General features: G+C 49.1%; 1 protein-coding gene across 1 annotated transcript in view; it reads left to right on the forward strand.

Annotated features, from left to right (window-relative positions):
• The window catches only part of Dapk1 (death associated protein kinase 1), a 147,996-nt gene that overhangs the window by 1,016 nt on the left and 129,190 nt on the right, over positions 1 to 17,790 (forward strand).

Consider the following 17,790-nt stretch of genomic DNA (forward strand, 5'->3'; position numbering starts at 1 on the left):
TTTTAACACTCACCCCTTGTGCTGGATTTTTCAGTGCAACACCAGCCAGGATTGCTAGGTAGGTGTGGAACTTGCCAGATGTTGGCCTTGGATTTTGAAACTTATTCCAACCAGGAATTTGATTCTCAGCTTGGTAGTGGTGTCTTCGGTGTCATTTTATGGTGACTGTCTATATTCAGAGCCTACCGACACGCTGTGGGAGAACTGTGACTCTGAACAGAGTGTGTTAGTTAGTGTCTGGGTGCAGGAAGATTTCTCTGGCAGCATTTCGCGACCGCTGGGTGACTCTTTCTATCAATCCACCGACTCTATTCACTTCTGCTCTATGTGAGCCAACAGCCCTGTGTCCATACTACGTTTAAAATTTGGCGTGTGGCATTTGTGTGTTGGCATTGTGACTACAGCAGGCAAAGGGATTTATAAACAAACATAGTAGCAGTTATTCACCATAGTGTGTGTATTGAAATTTGTATTCTTCCATATATACCCAAATGACCATATACCAATCTTTTTTTCTTCATGGAAAGGAAATTAAAAAAAGAGAGAGAGAGATCCACACCCTCTATTACCTATTAGGATTTTGTAAGACACCTCACTAAAACTTTAAAATCATTCAGATAGCCCAGGAATGAAAAAGACCAGTGCAGTCTTGAGGTATCTATGAAGCCTGTGCCTAGGGAGAGGATACTGTTATCTTAAATCCTAATGACTGACTGAAAGGCAAGGTTCTGAAAGATCGTATTTCATGGATATGGTTTAAATTGAGGTTGGGAGTGTGCAGTTGAAATACTTGGCTTAGCTGGAATTCAGCCACTTTCTCCCTATGGTTCATAGCAAGATGAGTGTGTGGGATTTTCCCCAGGGGGTTAGAAAATAAAAAGGATGAAAAGAAAATTGATTCCATTTCTGTAAGGTTGCCAGGTTCTATAAATTATCTCGCAAAAAGAGATGGTAAAAATGAGGTGAGATGATTGTTTTATGAATAAAATATATTGATTGACTTTGTTTCCCCTTAAGATCTTTCTACGGAATTATGTGTTAAGTGAAAGTGGGTGGGGGAGGGGTGCCAGTGGTTAGCAAACAGGGATTTTATATCTTTGTTGTGCGTGGGTGTGATGACAAGGGAGTTTTGCTCATTTGTCACTGATGTTTTGCTGTGTTTTTTTTTTTTTTTTTTGGTTTGTTTTTGCTCTGTCTGCATGTCTGTGTATAACTGTTCTCTGCATGCAAGACTAATTGGTGAGGTGTTCTTTAAATAATTTATGTGACCTAGGAGCTTTGAAGATGTGCTCTGGAGAAGTTGGGAGCTGGGGGATCTTTTTTAAGGAAGAAAACCTGCACACTCAGCTGTTATGATAGGGGCTCTTGTTTTTGCCAGAAGATGAAGCACATGGTTGGCTTTGTCTGAAACTCTTCTGGGCCCTGTGGTTTTATGTCTGTCTTGGACTGTCGTCACTTCTGCCAGAGAAGCTTTGATACATGGTGCACAGGTAGAGAAGTCTCTGGAAGACTGGGGGTTGAGGGAGGTGCCCAAGGGCAGAGAAATGGAAACAGACAGGTGTGTGGTCTGAATGGAGGGCAATGCTTAGCCCTGAGCTGTGCGTCACTAAAAGAGTCTTTTTTTTTTTTTTTTTTTTTTTTTTTTGGTTTTTACGAGACAGGGTTTCTCTGTATTGTTTTGGAGGCTATCGGTCCAGCCCGGCCTCGAACTCACAGAGATCCGCCTGCTTCTGCCTCCCGAGTGCTGGGATTAAAGGCGTACGCCACCACTGCCCGGCAGAAAGAGTCTTAAGTAGACCAATGTTCAGAGTTTAAAACTTTATTTAGTTTGCCTATGGGCCTGTGTGCCTACCACATAAGTGCAGGTGATCATGGAGGCCAGAGGAGGGTATTTTGAATCCTCTGGAGCTGGAATTACGGGCAGTTAACCATCTGATGTGGGTTAACCGGACTCATGTCCCCTAGAGGCGCAGCAGGCACTCAACCACTGAGCTGTCTCTCCAGCATCATCTATGTTTGCGTAGTAATCATTAAACGTAGCTGTTCATCTCATAAGTGCACCAAGAAAAATCCTCATCTAGAAGAGAAAGGATGAGTTTTGGGGAAGCAGAACATGGTATTGTTATTTTTCCTAGGAAAACTGAGAAAGTCTGACTTTTGAGTGTGTGTGCATATATCTTCTGTATATTGCCCAAGACTGTAGAACTAACTTCCTGTTGACTGCTAAGAACTTTAAAACTACCTTTTTTTTTTTTTTGTAGGAGTGAGTGACAGATGAGACCAACCAATGGACAGATAGCCTAGGCCAAAACACAGCTTTGCAATTTGATGGTCTTTTTTTTTTTTTTTTTTTTTTTTTTTTTGGTTTTTCGAGACAGGGTTTCTCTGTGGCTTTGGATGCTGTCCTGGAACTCACTTTGTAGACCAGGCTGGCCTCGAACTCACAGAGATCCGCCTGCCTCTGCCTCCCGAGTTCTGGGATTAAAGGCGTGCGCCACCACCGCCCGGCTCAATTTGATGGTCTTATGACTCCTAGGTCATAACTGATAAGCCCAGTGCTTATTTCATAGAAATTGTGAAAATCAGGTCGATTAAGGTGTGGGGACAGTTTATAAGGCTTAAACAAGAGCAGATTATCTGTAGGACTGGCCACTATAGATAGGTGTCTGAGACAGGCTGATAGCTTGGTGGACCTTTTGGGAAGAGAAAGGGCCACTGTGTTGTTTGGTGCTCCCCAAGAGGAGTTCCGATGAGAGAACATAGTGCTCCTTCCATGGTGGGTGGTGATACCCCCAAGAGGAGTTCAGATAAGAGAACAGAGTGCTCCTTCCATGCATGGTGTGTGGTGCTCCTCAAGAGGACTTCTGACAAGAACATCTTTTCAGGGCTGTTATGCCAGGTCACTTTAATAGAGTACCCTGGCTTCTTCTCTCAACTGGGGCTTTGGGCAGTCTCTTGCTGGCCTGGCCATCAATGGCCCTACTTATATTCTTGGCCGTCAGTGAGCTCGACCTGTGAGTTTCCTGGGCATCTCCTTGTCCACCACTTTGCTGAGAAACTGGCTGTGTCTTCTGCCTCGTGGTCTGACCTCCCTCGGCCTGACTGAGGCCCCCCTCCTTAGTAACTCTTTCATGATGATTTTAAAGAGGGTTGTTTATTATTATTGTTTGGTGTGTATGTGCATGCAGGTACACAGGTGTGTTTGCAGGTGTGCGTGCAGGTGTGCTCACCTGTGCACATGCACGGAGTCCAGAAGAGAGTATCAGGTCCCTTCCTTTGCCTTTGCCTGCCTGTCCCTTTAAGGCAGGCTCTTTCCCTGAACCTGGGCTCCCACTTTCTTAGGTACACTAGCAGCCATCAAGCCTCAGCTATTGTCTTCCTCCACATTTCTCTTCAGAGCTGGCGAGGCAGGAGTGTGTGGGATGCCCGACTTGTTGTGTGAGTGCTGGGATTTCAACTCCCGGGTCCCCTGGATTACACAGCAAGCACTCCTAAGCCCTGGAGGCTTCTCGGCAGCCACCCCATGGTTACTGGAGCCAGAGGGATGACTTCTCTGCAGGGTCAGGCCCCCTGGGTTTTACAACACGGTTCATCTTCATTCTTTCAGCTTGCTTTGGAGTTCTTCCTAAGCGTGCCTGGTGGTCCATTGTCACTGTGGTCATTTCTCTACAAGGGTGTGTTGTGTGCTGAAGACACAAGGCCAGGGTATCCACTAACCGACTCCAAGCTACCAGAGCAATTAAAGAGTAGATGGTGGTTGCAGGTGTTGCTGTTATGGCAGAATGGACTTGCCCTGGTACACCACCTAGGACCGCTTCGTTTATAGGGTCATAGGTGAATCAGAGACAGTGGCCCTGGATTTCTGACACATAGTCACCACCTGATATTCATTCAATAACCTTTTTTTTCCTATCACGGCAGGCATCACCCTGTACAGTAATAATAGTCCGCTTGATTTCCCAGGGAGCAGTGACCTTGGTCTTTCTCACCACGCTTTCATTTCTTAGCGCCGAGTTAGATGCATGGTATTTGGTAGGTGCATGCGTGGTGATTGACTGAATGGGTCCTTGGGAGAAGTATAGATAGGGGCCTTGAGAAAGCGGTGACCGTGATGTAGACAGACACGGGAGATGTCAAAACTGGGGCTCACTGGGGATGAAGCCTTCACGTTCCCATTCTCCGCCATCCAACAACGAGGGGCGTGGCTGCCCAGATTTCCGAGAGCCAGATCAGTTTTAAGCAAAACAAATGGAGTGGAGCGTTAAAGTATTTCACGTCGGCTTGGATGGTGGTTAGAGGCTTATAATTCAGATTTATTGCCGTCCCCATTTGGCATAAAACCCACAGTCATTTTAATTGAAATTAAGAAATAGCAGTAAGGCAGTAGAAGGCAGGCGAGTCTGGTGGGGTTAGCGAAGGAAGTTTGGCGGTGGAAGGTTTGTGTTCTGGCCCTGGGTCTGAACATAAGTTTAGTGTGGACAGTAGGGGGGGGGGGTTTGGAGCTGAGCTTCTGGGCCTGCAGGCGTGCCTTCCTATCCTGGCCGTGTATCTTATCTTGCCTCTGGGAACCTGAAGGGTCAGTTGTGTTGACATGCCCCAGGAAAACCAAGAAAACTGTGAATGCGGAGGTGTGCTCACATCCATTCCAAGAGCTACGTACATTCCACTAGGAGAGAGTCCTTTGCCTCCCAGAAGTTGTCACTCCTTGAAGGCGTGGACCATTTCCCTCCAGGTCAGGTGGGGAGGGGTGGGTGAGTGGGTGGACAGGCGTAGCATCCATCGCAGGACACTTCCTTAGGTGGTGTGTGTGTGTGTGTGTGTGTGTGTGTGTGTGTGTGTGTGTGTGTGTGTGTGGAGGGGTTGGCGTGCAGGATGACAAAGCCAAGGCTGTGTTGACCGACTCAGCAGGAAATGTGTCCTTAATCCTGAGCCAGTTGCTGTGTATACCCAACCTAAATATGATGTCAGTAGAGATGCATTTCTGATCACAAGACACAGGAGACCGTGTTCTGACATGGGGAGAGGTGGCTTCCCTTGGCGCTAGGCAACCTGAGGCCTCAGGGACGATAGCCTGGAGGAAGCCTCGGTGGTCAGCATCCTCTCTACTGTTCAGGGTTTAGTCACTGTAGCTTCCCCAAGACAGCTGGTTGGTAGGTGACAAGAAATCATCTAAGGACGATGACCGCAGCCTGAGCTATTTGTCTATAACGTTTAGGCTGTGGCAGGCCCTCCCTTCCCCGAGCCAAATCAAATGATACTCAAGGTGAACGTCTCTGCGTGTCAGTGCACTCACTGTAGACGTGATGCAGGGGACAGTTGAAAAGAGCATATGGGTTATCTTGGTCTTCCTGGGACAGAATACTTGACAAAAAAACCCCAAAACACCCAAGGGTCTCATGGTTTCACGAGTTCCAGCCCACCATGGCAGGGAAGGCGTGGCGGAGGATGTCAGTGTATGGCATCGGGGAGAGCGCGGCAGCCCTGTCAGGTAGTTTTGGGGGGGGGCAGGAAGCAGAGGACTGGGCTGCAGCTAGAGGTCAGGCTGCATATGTACTAAGTAGCCTTCAAGTTCCCACTTTTGGTGATCTGCTTCCTTCAGTTAGGTCCTACCTCCCAAAATATCCCCAGCCTCAAGCTGTCACAGGCTTCCACTTTACAGAAGGGTTTCATAGAAACCTACCGCAGCTGGCAGCCGCTGCCTTACTGAGCATGAGTGCTCCCTCGGGTCTCAGGGGGTGCTCCCGCCATCTGTCCCGCCCCCTCCCCTTTGTGGCCTGTGCCCTGCCGTTAGTTACACGAGGGCCATCAGCACACGATGTAATGGTTGGCCAAGCCCCAGAGTTAATAGTTTACGTGGTTGTATTTAACTTCTTAGCACTGGCTGTGGAAGACGCGGGGTCGTTCTCGCTCAGGGACGGACCGGTGTGTGATCCCTTGGGATTTCACGGGGAATGTGGAAGTTCAGTGGACTTGCTTTGGCTTTCTGGGATGACTCAGCAGAGGGAGGTGCAGCTCTTCTCAGCCTCCAAGGGGGTTCTGTGGCCATGTTATTACCAGCAGCAAGTTTTCATGCTCCTTCCTTGGCATTCTAAGTGGCCTTTAAGTACGCCGTTAGGACAGGGTAGGGGAAAGGAAGTGAGCATTTGATTTTCTGTCCTTCGACCACAATGGTTTCGATAATGATGTGAGTCGCTGCCTTCCCTGACTTGCATCTTCCCTAGGACAAACGAAAGGTGTGGTGCCTGCAACCCCAGTGCTGGGCCTGAGGGAGGCAGGGTCTCTGGGGATATGGTAGACACCGATGGAGCAGACACACCCGGTGTCCTTCTCCGGCCTCCATGAGAGCTCAGGCAAGCACACAGCCCTTGTGCATACATACATCATGCATACCCCCTCCATGACCTTAGGCTGCTTGTGTAAGTTGTGAATGAAACAAGTGAATTTGATGTTTAGGTTTCTTCACTGAACTGGCTCTTTATGTGTGTGTGAGACTCTTTTAAAATCTGAAAAGAAGATGCATTAAAAAAAAAAAAAAAGAAATCCTAAACACCCAGGGTCCTGGTAATTCTGGAAAAGGGCCAATCAAACTCTTATGTTTTCAGTTGCGAGAATGAACAGATTTCCACTTCTGAATATCTGTCAGTAGTTTGTTTCCCTGCGTTTAAACTGTGTAACTGTGTGTGTGTGTGTGTGTGTGTTGTTTTTCCTTTTCCTTTCGCGCAGTGCTGGAGATTGAATCCGCCGAGCCACACCCACAACCCGCCTTTTGCTTTTGCTTTTTATGGTGTATTCGAGTGCACACCTGCACGTGCTTGCATGAGTGTGTGCTTCTTGTGGAGGTCACAAGTCATCCTTCAGTAACTGTCCACTGTGTCGTTTGGGACCGTATCTCTCACAGGGACCGGCAGCTGATGGCTTACGCTGATTAAAGCTGGCTGGGGATCCATCCCCGTGTCCCTACCTTCCCAGCACTAGCTGTGTTAAGTGTCTACTACCGTGCTTGACTGGGTGCTGGGGACTGAAGTCACGACTTTGCGTGGTGGTCACTTTACCGTCTGAGACATCTCCCCAAACCCCATCTTTACTTTTTTTGTTTGTTTTTTTAAACTTAAGACTGGCCTGCAACTCGCTTTGTAGACCGGGAGGAACTCAAACTGCTTGCCTCTGCCTCCCGAGTGCTAGGGTTAAAGGTGTGCCCCACACACCTGGCCGTGTCCTCTGCTTTTTTCAGTACAAAGTTGTCCAGGCTGTTTTAGACATTACGACAACCCCCTCTGCCTGGCCTGCAGTGTAGGATTTTCCCGGTCGAAAAAGTAGAAAGCGAATGGACAGTCAGTGCTATTCTTTCGTTCCATCCTGAGGAGGGTTGGATTTTTCCCCAAGCTTCCTGTCTGTCTGCTTAGCAACTCCGAGGTCTGTCTGTGTCCCAGACATGCACAGAAGACAGGGTTTGTACCATTTACATAACGGAAGAGAAAAATAAGTGGGGGAGCTCTGGTTAGGAGATGGGCGAGGAGGTCATTGGTATTGGCTCAGTTCTGATGCTGTCCTACTTTGAGAGGGTCTCTGCTGGATTGTCAACCCTCCCCCCGTGTCCAGCTCTCCCCCTCCCCCAATGTCCAGCTCTTCCTCTCCCCCCTCCCCCATGTTCAACTCTTCCCTCCCCCAGCTACAGCCCACCGCCTCTCCTCTCTCTTCCGTGGTCGTGGTCTGTTTCTGGGAGAGAGATGGAGTTAACGCCGTTGCTTTACGGGAGCGCTGTAGGTGCAGAAGCTGTGTGTGTCCTGTAGAAGACAACAGACTCAGCACATGGAGGCTAAAAGTTAGAGATGAACTCACATGCGGTGCACAGAGAGGCTGCCCTAGAAATCTGTCGAGCCAGCGGGTGCCAACTTTGATTGAACTTCCCTGGTCTGAAAATGTGAGATCTGGGTGTGTGTGTTCAGGAATCCCAGCTATTTGATGATTGAAAAGTGTTATTTTGAAAAATCTTCACAAGAGGAAAGCTTGATTGGTGAGTCCATTGAATATTGAATATTCCAAAGTCTAACAAAGCTATGACATCTGGTACACTTCCAGCCCCAGGTGTCACAGATAAGAGACAACTCAGCTTGTAATATTTTATTGCCCCATGCACCAGATGGAGAGCATCCATCCTGCCAGAAGGATTGCTCTGTACATCTGGGATAGGACGTAGACATTGTTTGGGCTACAGACGTGAGTCAGCTGGGGAAGTGTTTGCCATGTAAGCACGAGGACCTGAGTTCAGATCCCCAACACCCAGGTAGAGACTGTTTGAGACAGCAGGTGTGTGCCAGCACCGGGGACTTGGAAATGGTCAGATCCCTGGGGCCTGCTGGCCAGTTAGTCCAGCAGAACCGGTGAGCCTCAGGTTTAGTGAGAGACCCTGTCTCAAAGAATACATGGAGAGAGCAGTTGAGGGGTGCTCCCAATGTCCGTCTCAGATCTCAGGCCTCCACACGCTGGTACCCCTGCGCCCATGCACACAAACGTGTGTATGTTACATGTGCAAGCATTGTGTGCGCACATACGCACCCTCTGTAAAGTACTGCTTCTCTGAGTGTGTGCAGTTCGCTGTGAGCTGCCGTCAGATGTGTCGGACACTCTTTAGCTCCGTGGTTCTTGCGGTTTTTCAGATAACCGAGGGGATGGTATCTATCCTCTTCCAACTTGTGGAGGAGAGTCCTTTCCTCCCCATCTGCCTGCCTCTCGCCGCCCCACATGTGCCGGTGTGTCTCGGGGGGGGGGGGTTGACTGACTAACTGTACATCGGTTTTGGGTCTGTTTTGTTTCTGGGGGTTCTCTTCTTACTTCTTCATTACCTGCTCAGGTTCTGGTCTCAGCTCGTTGTGGCTGTGGCAGGGGTCCCTCCTTTCATCTTTGCTTACTCCTGTCCCCTCTGCTTCTTTCTGCCCCTTTGGCTTAGCCTGCCGGGTGGGTTCTGAGCCTTTCTTTCTGCATGGGGTCTGTCCGCCTTGTGCTGTCTGCCTCTCCTCTGGGCTGGGGCCTTGGTGGTGTGATGCTGGTTCCTGGAGTATCCCTGGCTGGGCACTGGAAGCTGGCCTCTGGAGGTAGACCTTAAGGATCAGGGTCTCCAGTCCACCCAGGCCACAGGAGGGAATAACTGGAGTCCCGTTAGGGCCAGGAGGCTCTGCTTTGAAGGGAAGGGTTATGAAAGGAAACCATGTGTAAGGGAGTTGAGAGGAGGAGGAGGGGGAAGGAGAGGGGGAGGTGGGGAGGAGGGAGAAGGGAGGAGTGAGAGGGGGAGGAAGCCAGCTACTTGGTTGGAAGGCTTCCTGGACCTCCTTTGAGGGGTGGTCACCCTGAGACTGTGTGTTAGCATGTAAATTCGTGTTTTAACGTGTCTTTGTTATTGTTGTTCAGTTTTCTTGAGACATGGTTTTTCTAGGTAGTTCTGGCTGTCCTGGGACTCACTCTGTAGAGCAGGCTATACAGGAACTCACCTGTTTCTGCCTCTGCCTCTGCTGGGATTAAAGGATGCACCACCACTGCCTGACTTATTAATATGGCACTCCTAACTTCTCTAAAGCACATAGTATCTTTTCCCCAGCTTATGAAGAGGCCAGATGCAGCACTAGGAATTTGAGGATGAGAAACCGGATTGGTTTATGTCATGGATCTTTATGCAGAGGGTAGTCTGAGATGAATCCCCTAGCCCCTGACCAGAGGAACCTGCTATGTACAAAGTAAGACACAAGGGCAGACCAGGGGTTCCATTCATGACCGACACGTACTGTTTTGAGATGTGAAAACGGGTACTGGGCCAAGACAGATCTGCCTTTGCCAAGAGAAGTCCATTAGGTTGGTTGTTGAAAGGCTGGATTGTTCAGATTTGCTAATGACCAGGCTATGCCAGCTGCTGGGGCAGTGACCACTGATACTGCTGAGTGGCCGGCCCTGTAAGTGGCCTGAAGTAGCATATGGCTTGTTTAGGGGGCCTAGCCACTGAAGGGTAGACTGCTCTAAAGGATTCCTCTTTATCTGGGTGCCCGTTGTTGGGTATCTTTATAGTTTTATAACGACAGTGATATTGCAGAGCAAGGGTGACTAAAAGCCTTGGATGCTCTTACAAAGGACCTGGATTCAGTTCCTAGCGCCCACACGACTCACAGCCATCTGTAACTCCCAGTTCCAGGGGATCTGATGCTCTCTTCTGGCTTCTGAGGACGTTAGACACAGACCCACCTGGTAGCACAGACATGTATGTAGACAGAACAGTTAGACACACACACAGCATGAATGTCCTTTTTTAAGGGAGATAAAGGTAAAGATTTTTTAAGAATATAATCAAGCCCTTCTGATTTGAATATTTCCTCGTTTTATTCTATTATTTTTATTTTTTTATTCACCCATCCAGCTCTCTGCGAGAGATAGGTACATGTAAACTGGTGAGTTCAGGAGCATGTACAGAGTGTGTGTCTCTGTCCACATATCGCCTGAAAGAAACCGATGTTAAGGTGTGAAGCAAGGAAGGGCACAGGAGCCTGAGATTTACTAGGGACACAACTACTACACCAGCAGTTGGAGGGAGATGAGAAGTCAACATTTTCTGGGAGGTGGTGGCACACACCTTTAATCCCAGCACTCAGGAGCCAGAGGCTGGTGGTTTTCTAAAGAGTTCGAGGCCAGCCTGCTCCACAGAGAGAGAGTTCCAGGACAGCCAGGGCTACATAGAGAAATGCTGTCTTGGGGGAAAAAAAAGAAAAAAGAAAAGACTAGAAGTCAACTTTTCTTTCTTTTTTTTTCTTTTCTTTTCCAGAGACAGGGTTTCTTCTGTGTAGCTCTGGCTGTCCTGGAACTCACTCTGTAGCCCAAGCTGGCCTCCAACTCTCAGAGATCCTACTGCGTCTGCCTCCCAAGTGCTGGAGTTTAAAGGTGTGCACCACCTCCTCTTGGCAGAAACCAATGTTTCACTGGGGCTCTGAAGACGATCCAGGCTGGGTTAAGTAGCTAGCTCATCAGGAAAACCTTTATCCAGTGTTCAGTCTCTCAGCACTGCAAAACCAAACAGTAGAATAAAACAGAAACAAAACAGAGACTGCTGTTTGACGTGGCAGGAGCGGCTGTTGGTCCCCGGTGTCTAGAAGTTGAGGGCTGCATCTCATCATCATCGGAGTTGTAAGCTGTGATGGGGTCAGCGTTGATGGGAGTGATGGGGTCAGCTGGGGTTTTCGCCTCCTTGTTCCTTACCCCCCCACATCCAGAATTCTCTTCCTCGGACCTCAGCGTGGTCTGCAGAACCCTCTGTGAATTGTGCATGCCTCTAACTGGCGTAGGCCTTTGAGCACACCCACACCCACCTGTGACACAAAGAAGTGCCTGCTGCCGTGGCTCAGTCCTCTGTGGGAGCAGAATCCTCTCTGGATCCAGTGGGAAACCACTCAGTTACAGGATCAGGACATGTTGAGTCTTAACTAACAGGGACAGAGGCTGAAGGCAAGAGGAGCCTGTGTGTGCCCAATAGGCATAAAGAGTGGCTTTGAACTTCCGGTGAACTGAGCTAAAACAAGGATTTGAACTTGGAGGTCCAGGGCTGGGGCATAGAAACTCAGGGTCTGGGACAGTTTCCCCTGTCCCAGGTTGCTCCTGGGTGCTAGGCTAGTGTCCTTTGTCACAGCTTGACAGGGACTGAAGAGTAAGGCCTGGAGACCCTGCCAGCTTGACTCCCCGTGCTGGGGTGGCAAAGGTGGGGCTAGTTTTCCTTCTTCCTGCTCATCACTGCTGTAATTAAATATGTTATCTGTGGAATCGCTTCTGAAGGTCTTGGATGAGGGGTCCAAGGAGGGACCTTGGGACTGATCGTTGCAGGTTGTTGCATTCATTAGAAGAGCTTTGGCAGACAGGTAACAGCATGGAGAAGTCTATGAGGAGAGTTCAGTCCCCAGCATGGAGGCAAGACTGTGTCTGGGGCTCAGAAGAGAGGAAGTGGGGGGGGGGAGTCTCTCAGGGCAGAACTGGTGTCCTTTTCTCACACCTTTCTGAGGGTGGGGGGGGGGGAGGCTTCACAGCAGGAGTCTTCAGCCCAGCTGGATTCCTAGGCTCAAGGCTGGGACGAGGGTGGGGAGCAGGATGTGGGGCCTTCAGAACCCCCCTCTGAAGTAAACTCACTCCCCAGGTGAGAGAGCTTGGTTCCAGGAGGCCCTGCTATTTAGAGATCCACAGACAATGTCCCTGTAGGGTGCCTGCCAGTCAGGGCATCTGCAGGTGTTCAGCCTGGGCTGCAGCTGGGTTGGGATTCTACATTCTTCCAGCCTTTCGTTGATATTAAAAAGGGAATCAGGAATGGTTTTTAACCAGAAAAGGAGGTAGAGGAAGAGACCCAGAGGTTTGCTGATGTTGACTCGGTCAGTCTACCTTCTAAGTTGGAGGGGGATGAAGATGGAGACTGTGGTCTCTCTAGGCCAGAGGCTAGCATTTGTATTTCCCATGGAGGGGGGTGAAGTTAAGTCCAAGTAGCACTCTGGACAGTGTTCTGGGAGAGCCGAATCACCATGCAGATTAAAGGGGGACCTATCTATCGATGGATTTAAAGTGCAGGAAACCCCAAATGAAGGTTTCTGTTTGTTTGCTCTGTGTGTGCCCATGTTAATTTAGAATTCTGTCTCTTTCATCCTAGTTGTACTGAATAAGGAAATCCTTTTACAAAGACAATGAAACACCCAAGAGAAACATTTGAATCTTTAACTTTTTTTTTTTACATTTTAAGCTTAATTTTAACTATTTTTGGTTACGTGCATGTGTGTGCCTGTGCTTGGGTAGACACCCTTCCTCTGTGGCTGGAGTTACAGGAGGAGGTGAGATGCCCAACATGAGTCTGCAAGCCAGATCTGGGTCCTCTGCAAGAGCAGGGGAGTGCTCCTGCTCCAAACCATCTCACAAGTATCTTCTCAGATGAGGAAACCCACCTTAAACAAGGCAGGGTTGGGGGGACATCCTGGGTAAATAAACAGCTATATAAAAAACTGGATTAAAGTAAAGGCATGAACCAAATCCAGAACGTCACTTCTATTGTTTAGGTACATACTGAGCAGAAGTTTAGGGTTCCTTTAAACATGGCAGGTTTTAAGAAATACAAGCCCTTCCTTTAGGCTGGAGGGGGTCTTTGAATCAATGAAGTCCACTGTGGTCTTTGCTCCCCAGGAGTTTATTGTGGGGGACCCACAGTCAGTGGCAGATGTCTCCTTGACTACCCATATATATAGAGGGCTGGAGACCATCAGCACAGTGAAATTTTGTGTAATAGGCCAGATTTGTGTAGACTGAAGTATTTGTCCAGCAACGTTTTATGATCCCTGTGTAAGTTACTCGGAATGTCTCAAGTAGAAGCAATTCTTCGTAACTGATTCTCCCCCCCCCCCCCCCATCTTTCAGACATTTATTTGGCATTTAGTGAAACGCAGCATAGGCTTTAAATGTCTTGTTTAGTAAAAGCATAAAGCAAATCTCAGTTTCCAAGCAAGTTTTGCAAACATTACTAAGAGCGCATCAACAGTAAGGGGAAAAAAAAAAAAAAAACCCAAAAGCTTTGTTGTTGTAAACAGTGTTAAAATCAATTATATCTCTGTGTGGGAACTTGAAAGTGATTCTTTTAAGACCGATGATGCTTCTGTGATTCAGGTCTCCTTTCCCGTTCTCACGTCAGCCCACGAACTGGCCTGGGATCGGTCTCACTCAGGGTCTGAGTGATTTGAAGGAATGGAAGGAAGGTTCATGGAGACTGCTGGGCTCACCACACCCCCACATGATTAAGTGGGACAGACACAGACAAGAAGCTGGGGAATTAATTAGAGGAAAACAGCATCTGCCCAGTTCAGTAGCCCCTGCATGCCACTGGGCGAGAATCGCAGTGCTTTGGTAATCAACACGTCTCGGGAAATCAGGGCTGGGATTTAGTGAAAATAGCTTTGACTGCACTGCAGAAATGTAGCAGTCACATAAGGAAGGCTTTGGACACTCTATGTGGGACACCATGGTGCTCTCCTGTGGGTGAGAAGGCAAAAGTCAGAGACTAGCATTGTCTCACCAGTAATATGTTTTATTTGGCCGTCAGGGCACCTACCAGGCCCACCTTTTTGCAAGTTATCAGCTGGGTTGAATCCTGTAGATCAGCGCCTCTTGGGGGAAATCTTCTGTTTCGGGCTTGGCAAACTTTTTCTGTGAGGATAAATATTTTAAGAGCCCGGGGCCACGTGGCTTCTGTTTCAACACCGGTTGGAGTTCAGAAGGTACACGGAGAACCTGCGCCTGGGCGCCTGTGGGTGTTTGCTGATGAAAACAGGCAGAGATTTCAGCCCGTGTGCAATAATTAGCCAGCTTACCCTCTGTTTTACTGGCACATTAAACCAGGACCCTGAGATGTGATGTTATTCACTTTGTCAGAACGGATAAGGGCCTGAGCTAAGACCCAGAGTTGAACCTGTTTGTTTGCTTCTCAGTCTCTGGGTCTGCTGGCTGATCTTTCCTCCTTGCTGCTAGTAACTAGCCTTACCTGTTTCAGTTTCCCCCAGTGACAACTACCCCCTGTCCCTGCAGCGTCAGCTCCTGTATGGCTCCAGGCACTTACCTATCCCTCAGCCGACCCCTCCAAGGACAACACAAAGCACTACCTGGGACAGGTGTGAGTCTCCCCCACATAGCCTCCTTACCTGGGAAGGAACATGGATTAACCGGCCTCTTGCGCCTGGGTATTAGCAAAATTTCTACAGCCTGAACTGGCTCTGGATTCTGTCCTTGTGCTTGTGTGGAAGTTGGGGGGGTCTCTGGGCCCACTCTCTTCTGTGTCTCCACTGGGTTCCAGCCAGAGTTTGACTGTGGCCATCCCTCATTGCATACCGCCAGCCTCCAGGAAAGGGAATACGGTGGGCTTCTCTGGAGCCCGAGCCCCTCACCGGGGCTGGCCAGTTTCTCCCTGGCTCTCCTTGGTCCAACTTGTGGTTTCTCAAGGCGGGGCCTATTGCTCTGATTTTTCAGGACTGCTTTCAATCTGCTTGTTGTTGTTCAGGCTGGTTGTCTGTTTTCAGAGAAAACTAGAGAACTCCTTGCTTTCTGCCTTCCCAGCAAGTGGTATGGGGTAACCACGGTGGACCCCACAGGCGGAACTTTCAAAGGTGACCCGCTCAACTCTGAGAGCCTCTGGCAGGAGGAGGTGAAGTGTGTTTCCTGACTGCTGACCCCCTGGGGTCTGGCCCTTGTTTCAGATCTGCTAAGAAGACTCTGGGTGGCGCTCTTTATGGAAATGGATTGGAGATGGTTGGGAGATGGTAGGGGCCGAAAAGACTGGGGGCTAATGTAGAGAACACTGTTAGAGGGAAGGGGGATGCCGGGGGAAACTGCACTGTATCCTTGTGGTCCAGAGTTTGGGATGGCGAAGTGCACCCTGGCACCCTCTGGCAACACAGGGAGTCTGATGCCGTGTCCGTGGTGAGCTAGAGTCAGCAGCACATGCCACTTTGGGGGAGAAATGCCATCATCTGTCTCGGTCCTGACCCCCCACCCCAGTCTATACCTCCCACCGGCTTAACACAACAGGAAGGCCTGGCAGGGAACAGGGTGGCACCCCGTGCAGGGACAGATTGATGGGCGGAAGGGAAATTACCAGGAAAGAGTGTTCACCAGTGATAACAAGGACACGATGACCAGCCTCCTTTGCTGTCCTTCCCTCTTCCCGGTGCAGGTGCTGGATATCTGTGCTGCCAATACCCTGAACTCGCCGCTTCCGGTATACTGCGTTTATATTTCCATGTCCTACACGGAGTCATTTTTGAGCATCAAAGTAGTGTCCTCCACAGGCAAGCGTGTGCTGCTCCGACCTCACTCCCCATTCCCTCGTGTTTGCACACGCGTGTGCATGGTGACATTACTGGACTCGCTAGGGCCAGACCATGAGCTCTGGCAGCCTTTGTGTGCGAGGATTTGCCATCCAGCAAGCTAGTGACAGTGAATAGCAGACAGTGGAGATCTGTTCAGTGTGGCGGTATTGGCAAGAGGGACAAAGAGATCCCGTGTCCGTCTGTCCTCCCTGCCCCCCGTCTGTCTTGTTGGGGGAGGACTGACATGAAGTTTGGGTTTAAACAGAAAATCCAGACTGGGTCAAGGTGTGGTCTCTTAGCCTGTCATCATTGTCTAATGACAGCCTCCTTCAAGGCACTCTGTCAAGTGCAAATACTTTTGAGGGAGACAGTTGACCCCCCACAGACTTCAGCCTTTCCCCACATAAGGTTCCAATTCTTGGGGTTCATTGTCTCCAATAGCCTGACAGCCAAGGAGGATACAGGTGTCTCTTTAGAGTGTCTCCATTGCCTGTCAGGATGGTGACAGTCCCCATGGTAAGAGTCACAGGCCATTTGTTTCCAGCCTCTTGCAAGGAGAAGGTACCTTCAGACATAACAGATTGGTAGCCAGGTCTGCTAATTGGTATAATTGGGACGTTTTGAACCTATGGACTGAGGCCATAGTTCTTTTTTTTTTTTTTTTTTTTTTTTTTTTTTTTTTTGGTTTTTTGAGACAGGGTTTCTCTGTGGCTTTGGAGTCTCTCCTGGAACTCACTCTGTAGATCAGGCTGGCCTCGAACTCACAGAGATCCACCTGCCTCTGCCTCCCGAGTTCTGGGATTAAAGGCGTGCGCCACCAACGCCCGGCTGAGGCCATAGTTCTTTATGCTTGTTGTTGCTTGTTTTGTTTTTGAGACCCGATTACACTGTGTAGCCAGCCCAGGCTGACCTGGAACTTCTAATCTCCTGTTGTAGGATCATCAGTGCTGGAATGATTTCTAGGAGTCCGAAAGTAGGCTAGGTCTTGTCAGTCTCACTGGGAGAATTCCCTGGGAGTAAGGTCAGTGTGTTGAAACGCATCTTTGCACCTCTCTGTTCACCACGACGTCCCCATGGCTGAAGTCACAGGATGGACCTATGGTCTGTGAACACGTGCACAGATAACATGTGCTACATGGAGATGTCTGCCCCAAAGTTTGCCCCTGCAAATAACAAAACTTACAGACACTGTGGGCAGACGTTTCATACTGAATGCGTGTCTTCCTGTGTACTCGAAATCACTTCCAGGCTACTGCTAATCGTTAATGTAAAGCGAATGTTATATAAAGGTGTCTTATAGCCGGCATTGGTGGCGCACGCCTTTAATCCCAGCACTCGGGAGGCAGAGGCAGGTGGACCTCTGTGAGTTCTCTGAGGTCAGTCTGGTCTACAGAGCAAGTTCCAGGACAGCCTCCAAAACAATACAAAGAAACCCTGTCTCGAACCACCCTCCCCTGCCAAAAAAAGTTGTCTTATACTACATTCTCTAGGAAACTGCGACAGGAAACAAGTCTGCAAATGTTTGGTGTAGATGTGGCTATTACGGACCTTTTACATGGCACATGTATGACCTGAGGTTGGCTGCATCCAAGGAGGCTGGCTGTAATCACAGAAAGTTCCAGGGAATGTACATGGTAGCCTAGCCTACTGATCTCACGTTAAAGCCAGCCTAGACTGTGTAATGATATCATCTCTGAAAACAGACTATGAAAATATCGTTATGTTTGTACGCATGTCAGTGCTCAGAGCACCTATGAGGCGCTCTACTGTGACAAGGCTGGAAGGTGGCTCTGTCCGTTGACGAATTCTTTCCCAGGATCCCCTAAAACGTTGGCCTTTCTCACTATATGACTCCGTATAATGCACTTAAACTCCAAATCCTACAGAGGAGCAAGCCCAATCAGAATACAATGTGTGAAACCCTGCTTGTAACTGCAGA

The sequence above is a fragment of the Mesocricetus auratus genome, unplaced genomic scaffold (assembly GCF_017639785.1).
Source record: "Mesocricetus auratus isolate SY011 unplaced genomic scaffold, BCM_Maur_2.0 Super-Scaffold_100013, whole genome shotgun sequence".
Taxonomy (NCBI): Eukaryota; Metazoa; Chordata; class Mammalia; order Rodentia; family Cricetidae; genus Mesocricetus; species Mesocricetus auratus.